The 8832-nt window shown below is 41.3% G+C and overlaps 1 non-coding gene across 1 annotated transcript; it reads right to left on the bottom strand.

Annotated features, from left to right (window-relative positions):
* Positions 1-714: 714 nt before the first annotated feature.
* On the bottom strand, positions 715-788 carry Trnat-ugu (transfer RNA threonine (anticodon UGU)). The gene has a single exon. It is a non-coding gene; the product is annotated as a tRNA-Thr (tRNA).
* Positions 789-8832: the final 8044 nt, after the last annotated feature.

Here is an 8832-nt window from a genome sequence, read left to right as displayed (position 1 = left end):
GGTTAGTAACGTCACCATACGTTCGTGATGCTATTGCCTCACTTTGAAATGGCTGTACGACCGGCTGGGAAAGCAACTGTCCCGCATATTAGAGCCTGTAAGTTAGTATTTGGGAGAGGACTTGCGGCGCTAAGACGTTTGTATGGAACTATAACTGTAGGCAGCACATCTGCTCCGCGAATAAGTGCAGTTATCACAACTGCTCCACATATATTCCCTCAAATCCACTGTTGGTATTTTACCCACTCTGAACCTTTTGAAAGGTTACATCCTACTATTATCCCCGCATCTGCCGCTGGCCCTTGGTGGAGGAATGGTTTTTCGAGGTTAGGGTTTATTCCCTATTTTGCGGTAAAGGAAACGCTAAATGCGGAAAGATATGAACAAATGTTACAGTATTATGTACCACGTACGCATAGAGGAACAGTTTGGAGACGATGAATGTTTCAGCATAACAATGCGCCACGTCACCCGTCAGAAAGCATCGTCTGTGAGGTAGTGGTTTGTGGACAATAACATCCCTGAATGGAATGACCTGTCAGATTTCCGACCGAAATCTGAGGAACACGTTTGGGAGGAGTCAGAACGTCAAATACGCTCCATATCCCAGTGTCCAACTTCAATACGTTCTCTAGAATAAATGATAATTAATTGAAACCCTCAGCTGCCGACAGGTGTTGTCGATATACCTCGACGGGGAAAGCTGAAAATGTGTGCCCCGACCGGGACTCGAACCCGGGATCTCCTGCTTACATGGCAGACGCTCTATCCATCTGAGCCACCGAGGACACAGATGAATAGCGCGACTGTAGGGGCTTATCCCTTGCACGCTTCCCGTGCAGTCGCGCTGTTTATTCGTTTCAATTAATTATCATTTATTCTATTGAAGCTGCACGGTCATCAATGGTATCTGTACTTTGGGAACAGTTGCTATCTTCATAAATACCTTCTCTGGTTTTGGCTCTAGAGGGAGGATGAGACGCCATTCCTCCACAGACATTCCGACAAATCGAAATTGTTCACAGCAGATTTCAAGCCGTCATAAAGGAGAAAGATGGACACACTCTATATTAATGTAGACTAAAAGGTGTCCAGCTACGTTTGATAAGATAATGTAGTGCGTCGTCAACTTAGTCAGGGAACGAGTTTCGATCATAGGAACTTGGTATGTAACTGAAGATAAAATCAAAGCATTTCTCTTTCATATTAATTTCCACTTTTATTTCATTATGTCCAAAAATTCACAACAACCTTACATATCACTGACTTCAGAATAAACAACAGCTGAGCTACACAGAGAGATACTGCATCTTATTCAAACAAATAATGAACCAATAGTTACATGAGTATTTTTTTAAAAATACAGAAATACATAGAATTGTCAATTTACAATTAGATCTATGTATTCATTAAGTGCTACAAACTTTCGTAGAGTTTTTGTATGACTTAATTTCAATCTCAATATTCGAAAATACAATGCTATTGAATATCCATAAATAACTAATTAATTACATGAAGATTTTTAAATTTTCAAATCAATTTTCGTACCGATAATTTAGGCACAATTCCGTTCCAGATTTTGTACTAACATTTTCAAAGGAATTATGCATCATTACTTGCAGTTCTACGTGTAACATTTCTCCAATAAGTATTTTACAGTTTCTAAGCACTTATTCAAAAGCTTTAGACGCAGTATGAATCTTCTACTTTTGACCAACTATTCATGGAACGCAACATGTTGTAAAAACTGAAATTAATACAAAATGAATATAAAACATACAGAACACATTTGTGGAATGAAACGTATTGTATGAGTAAAATGACACTAGCGTGAAAAAAAAAAAAAACTTCCAAACTGGGGTACGTTATTAATCGAGGTTCGTGGAATTTCATTATAGTTCTCTATCGGCACTTACATCACAGGTTGGATCGTGCTGCCCTTTCTTATACGTGCTTGGTATTTCCTGTTAGCGCGACCAACATGTATCCCATACGTTCCAACTACGGTTCAGCACGGAATATCTCATGCAGTAAAGCTGTAGTTTCTTATTACCCTGTCAATGAATCCTTTGTTTCGCTTGAAACTGAACCCTTGACAACGTTCCATTTCACAACTTCGTTTTTACAAAGATTTGCATGAGATAAGAGGCTGTATTTATAGCTCATTAAACCTGTAGTTTACGGATATAACGCTTTTCCGTTTCGTGAGGTGCTCAACTTTGCGTTTTTCTACATTGAGAGCTAGATCTGTTTTCGTACCAAGATGATACGCAAGTGGATTTGGAATATGTACTCTATAGAATTTGCTCTTAGACCTAGCATCATACTGAGATCAAAATTAATAATTTCCTCTACATCATTAATATATCAGATACACATCAACAGATGCATTACTTCTCTTTGTGCTCGCCCGATGTTACTTCGTTTTATGTATATGAAGAAGACGAAAGAGAATACAGAATATAACAATGAGTCTGACAGACGGTATAAAGTAGTTAAGCAGGAATAGCTAGAGGACAAAGGCAAGGTTGTAGAAGCTGAATAACTAGAAGAAAGATAGATGCCGCCTGCAACATAATTTAAAAAGAACTTAGAGAAAAGGGAAGCCACTGTATGAATACCAAGGACTACGATAGAAATCCAGTCCTAAGCAAAGAAGGGAAAGCTGAAATGTGGAAGGAATATACAAAAGGACTATATACGAGGAAAGAGGAAGTGAATGAATATGAGCTGGGAGATACGGTGCTGTGAGAAGAATTTGACTGAGAACTGAAAGACCTAAGTGGAATCGAGGGCCATAGAACAAATGACATTTCCTCAGAATTACTAAGATCCTGGAGACAGTCAGTCATGACAAAATTATTCCACCTGGTGTCCAAGTTATATGAGACAAGCGAAATACGTCAGAGTTCAGGTATAATGAAATAATTCCGGGTGCGGATAGATGTGCATACTATCGAACTATCAGTTTAATAAATCATGATTGCAAAATAACGAAACGAAGTACTTACAGAAGAATGGGAAAAATAGTAGAAGCTAACCTGAGGGAACAATGATTTGCGTTTCGGAGAAACGTAGGAGCACACGAGGCAATACTGAGCGTACTGCTTACATCAGAAGACACGCTGAAGAAAGGTATACCAACATTTATACCATTTGTAGGGAAAGATTTTGACAAAGTGTACTGAACTACATTCTTTGAAATTTTGAGGGTAGCAGGAACAGATTGAAGGGACTGATAGATTATTTACAACTTGAACAAAAGCCAGATTACGGTTGTAAGAGTCGAAGGACACGAAAGAGAATCCGGAGCTGAGATGGGAATGTGGCAGGGATGAAGCCCATCTGATAAGCTGAATAAGCTCCGAACGAGCTAAGTAAAAACTTCGGGTTTTCCGATTTCATTGTAATTCTGTCAGAGAAGCAAAATCCTTGGATGATTAGTTGAACGGAATGAGTGGTGTCTTGAAAAGGGATCATAAGATGAACATCAATAAAAGTAAAAGAATGTTAATTGACTGTAGGAGAGTTACGTCAGACAATGCTGAAAGAGTTAGAATACAAAATAAGAAGATAGGAGTTTTACATGAGTTTTTCTATCTGGGCTGCAAAATAACTGATGATGTTCGAAGTAGGGATGGTATACAGACTGACAATAGCAATAAAATTACTTATGAAAGAAAGGAATTTGTTAACATCTAATTGAAATTCAATTGGTAGAATGTATTTTCTGAAGCTATTTGGAGCGTAGCGTTATACTGAACTGAAACATGGGCAATAAGTAGTTCAGAAATCTTTTGAAATATGACAGTAATGTGGAAGATTACATGGGTAGATAGAAAAACGAAGGAATCGAAGAGTGGAAAAAGAAATTTATGGCAAAACCTGACTTAAAAAAGGGTAACCGTTGACTGGAAACGTCATGGAATTTTCCATTTGGAAATTGAAGGAGGAGTGGGCGGGGGGAGGAGGGGGTGGAGGCAGGGGTTAAAATAGTAGACGGAGACTTAAGTTTGAATGTACTAAGCAGTTTCGAATGGCTGGTTGCGGCAGTTATGCTGAGCCTCAGATCAGTCTGCAGAATGAAGGCGATGATAAATATATTTAGATGACACCCTGTCCTCCCTTGTGAAAAAGAAAACCATTTTCAAAGTTGCCCTCCTCTAGCTCAGATGCTGGGTTCGCTCTTGAACCATAGAGCTTTCAGATGTTTAGCGCAAGATTTTATTCAATGTCAGGCATTCCACACACGGAGTGAGGATTTGACAAAGAAAGCGTTGTGTGAAATGGAAAAAAAATCATATGACATCTATGCAGTCTACTATACATAGTTATCGTGTACATCAATAGGAGAAAATGTATGGAAAATGTGAATTGTTGTGGGTGTATTCTTTCGCGCGATTAACAATCAAAAATCATTTTGCAAAACTGTGGTGCCGTCCGAAGGTCCCAAGGCAAAGCTGGGACATCGCGACGGTAACCACAAGTAAGCGAAATCATTGCCAGACGTAGCGACGAAAGAGCTGAGTCATCTACATCTACATTTACATACATACTCCGCAACGATATCCTTTACCACTATTAGTCATTTGCTTTCCTGTTCCAGCCGCATCTCCACTTATACTACCTTTCTCGTAGACGGGTGTGACCTGTGCCTTTTTTCACGTACTGGACACGGTTTTCTGTTTGAGACATCTACGACGGATTATGCCATTTTACATAGTTAGAAGAGGGGCTAACTCAGCCGCAAATATGACAAGGATAGCGTCCGCCCCCGGACCTTTGTTCAGTTTTAACAATTTCAGCTGTTTCTTAACACTAACATTTATTTCAGTCAACTTTTCAGTGATACGAGCATTAAATTGGGACAATTCTTCTGGGTTTTCCTTTGTAAAGAAACATTTGAAAACGTGGTTAAGCATTTCAACTTTTACTTTGCTGTCCTCAATTTCAGTTCTTGTCTGATGCACCAGGGACTGGATATTACATTCAGTGCCACTAACAGCCTTTACGCATGACCAGAATTTCCTTGGGTTCTGTGAAAGATCACTTAGTATTCTGCTACGGTAGTCATTGAAAACTTTACGCTTTGCTCTCTTCACAGCCAAACGCGCTTCATTCAGCATCTCTCTATCTCTAGCCCCACCCTTTGTTTTGCACCGATTATGCAGCAATCTCTGTTTCTTTAGAAGTTTCTTTACAGTGACTGCATTGCAAAAGAAGTTCCCTCCCATTATGAACTGTTCTATTGGGTACATATCTATCGAGTGCACTGTCAACTATTCTCTTAATCTTGAGCCATATTTCCTTTTACAAGCTGTGCTGAAAGTTCCAAGCTCCTTACTTAGATATGACATAACCGATTTTCTATCTAGTTTACAGAAAATATATAGCTTTCTGCTTGTTTTAGTTGTCCTTTTTACTTTGGTAATCATTGTTGTCACAACTGCGTCGCGATCACTGATAGCAGTTTGGATGTGGACTTCCTCAAAGGGGGCAGGTCTATTTGTTGCCATTAGACCCAGTATATTCCCATTATGAGGGGGTTCCTAACTATCTGTTCTAGGTACTTTTCAGAGAAGGGATTTAGTCAAGTTTCACAGGACGTCTTATTACGCCTACCACTACCAGAACTGTAGTTTTCCCAATTAATTGCTAATTTCGTATTTTAGTAAACGTGGTATAAAGCAACGCACGCTAGTTAAACCGATAAGGCTTGTTTATAAGGTTCCGTTTTAAGTTTTGGTATCTTTGCAGGCAACTACAGTACTTAGTTCAAGCTGATCCCTGCTAGGGTGCTGTAACAGGAAACAATAGACTTGAGCTTCGTACACTCGGGTCTCTGTTGTGTTAAACCTAGTATCAAAACGTCCATTTAAGAATGAACAGACGTATGATTTCCTTTTTGATGACTTTTTTACATCATTGCCACTTTTGGAGGCACTGAAGGAAAGGGCTACACTGAAACAGGGACATTTCGTTTCAATAGAATAGAGGGAGCTCTCTGCAAGACCCCTACAAAACGAAAAAAGCTGTAAGAGGATCATATGAACAACTAACTGATAATAAATCTGGACTGACTTTCGTTTCCTACCACGACAATAGTACTGTTAGTATCACCGCAAACGGAAGCGGAATTCATCCAACTGGAAAATCCAAACGTTACAATAGGAGTACATGGAAAGATTTGATGAGAATTTTGGGAAACATAGGATTAAATTCAGAACAAAGAAATGGTACTACCAACTTTTTGCTTTTCTACTAAACTCATCAGTAAACAATGCTTAGTTGCGGTACAGACAAACAATATAGTATAATGTCAATCAACTGGCTCTACTTGGCTTCACAAGATATGTGGTTAACTCCTACGTTCAGAAGTACAGCTCACGACAGGCGTCTGCCCATCCAGTGGGAAATCCGAAAGCATCACACAAAATGGTGCCCAGTGATATACGTTATGATGGACAAGATCATCTAATTGTACTATTAGGCAGAGAGCTAAAATGTTATCCATGCAAGAAGAATACAACAGAATAATGTCAAAAATGTAATATTTCTTTGGATACAAATTGTTTTGAGTGGTTTCAAAAAAACGAAAGTTGACATTGAACTCACTAACACAGCGTGAGCTTGTTTATTGCTTATTTGGTTGTATATTTATTTACTATACACATATAATGCTCAAATGAACTTTTTAAATTATGTAAGAAGAAAAATAAAATATAAAACATCAAAAATTTAAATTCGTTTCTAATATACGCTATACCTTTGCAAACGTCCCGGGTTCGAATCACGGTCCGGCACACAGTTTTAATCTGCCAGGAAGTTTCATGTGAGCACACACTCAGCTGTAGAGTGAAAATCTCATTATGGTATTTATAGTTTATCTATACTCTAAACATAAGACTTAAACAGGAATTTGTAAGAGATTTCGGCGACAAAGCTTCTTGGGATCCCACGGGTTAATAAGGTTGTCAGGCACCAGATCTGTTCACTGCATGATCTTCCCTTTCTGTACCCTGCTTGGTATTCTCCCGTCTGAGGCTCAAGCCAGCCACTGTGGCCGAGCGGTTCTAGGCCCTTCAGTCCGGAGCCGCGCTGCTGCTACGGTCGCAGGCTCCAATCCTGCCTCGGGCATGTCATTAGTTAGGTTTAAGTAGTTCTAAGTCTAGGGGATGATGACCTCAGATGTTAAGTCCCATAGTGCTTAGAGCCATTTGAACCATTTTTTGAGGCTCTAGCCTCTTTAACGGGGCTTTGCATAGAATATACCTGTATATACTGCCGGGGGGGGGGGGGAGGGGGGGGAAGGGAAATTAGTACACCAGGAAAGACGGCGTCAGTTTTGATCCGATGACGTCATATGCCACTGGGAGACAGTAGATGTGCTGATAATGATTTCAGTGTCGTCTGCCATCGGATAGTGTAATGGTACAGTTGCCAGAGCGCCTTCTGTGTCCATTCTTTAACGGGTAATGCTCACAGCTAGAAGGCTCAGTGTGATGCTGACGTGTGAAGCAAGCGTGCAACCATGCCATGGAGATGCACTCATGCTTACTTCAGCCAACTGAATGAGTTTGAAATAGGTTAAATTGTGGTCTTTGAGTAGCAGGATGGTTCTTTCGGAGTACTGTCATGCAAGCTGAATTCCTGTGTCAGTCGCTGGTCAAGGTAACAGCCTCACACCCGCAGGTGATTTGCTGGACGTCCACGCAGCACAGACGCCTATCAGGATCGTCGTAGAGTAAGGGCGTCGCTGGTCAAGTGAACATTCTCACAGCGGCATGCGACGTATTGAGCTCCATGCATCATATACGCCTATCAGGATCGTCGTACAGTTAGTGCAGGAGTGACAGATCGTTCAGCTACAGATAAGAGGGCTTGTGGGCCCAGGCGTGTCAACAAAACTGTTGCGAACCAGTTATTAACAATGGGGCTACGGGCATGCGCACCTGTAGTCCGTCTTTCTCTCATGCCACAGCATCGACGTGCAAGGCTTATTGGTGCCATCAGAGCATCACTTGGAAGATGGAATGACATGCCTTGCTCTTCAGCGATGAAAGTAGATTCTGCCTGCACGAAGGGATGGTCGTTTGCACGTTGACGTAGACCTGGTGAGCACTGGCTCGGAGAGTGCATTCGTCCAAGACACACTGGCGCCATCCCTGGCTTTATGGTCTGGGGTGTGATAAGCTACAGGTCTCGTTCACCATTGGTGTTTCTGCAGGGGACGCTAACCAGCCCTCGGTATGTGCAGAATGTTATTAGACCCGTTCCTTTGACGCTGTTGCAACAGGTGATGTGTTGATCCAATAACGCCACACGGCGCACGTGAAAGTCGACGTGCTCTGCAAGACGTTTTGAAACGTCCCTGGCCAGCATGATCTCTGGGCTTGTCCCCAATTGAGACTGTGTATAATATATGGTACGAGAAGTGACTCGTGCTACTCGTCAACCAACAACTCTTACAGAACTAAGTGAACAACTCGAGCAGGCATGGAATAATGTACCCTAGGAAAGCATTCGCCTTCTGTACGATCGACTGGATGCCAAACTAAGCCCATGCTTTGCCACCAGTGGAGGCTACTCCACATATTAATATGTGTGTTTTATCATGGGTCGATCTCTGGTAGGCCGGCCAGGGTGGCCGAGCGGTTATAGGCGCTACAGTCTAGAACCGCGCTACCGCTACGGTCGCAGGTTCGAATCCTGCCTCGGGCGTGGATGTGTGTGACGTCCGTAGGTTAGTTAGGTTTAAGTAGTTCTACGTTCTAGGGGACTGATGACCTCAGAAGTTAAGTTCCTTAGTGCTCAGAGCTATTTGAACCATTT

The sequence above is a fragment of the Schistocerca gregaria genome, chromosome 7 (genome assembly GCF_023897955.1).
Source record: "Schistocerca gregaria isolate iqSchGreg1 chromosome 7, iqSchGreg1.2, whole genome shotgun sequence".
NCBI classification, from domain to species: domain Eukaryota; kingdom Metazoa; phylum Arthropoda; class Insecta; order Orthoptera; family Acrididae; genus Schistocerca; species Schistocerca gregaria.
This window is presented reverse-complemented; position numbering and strand designations above follow the sequence as displayed.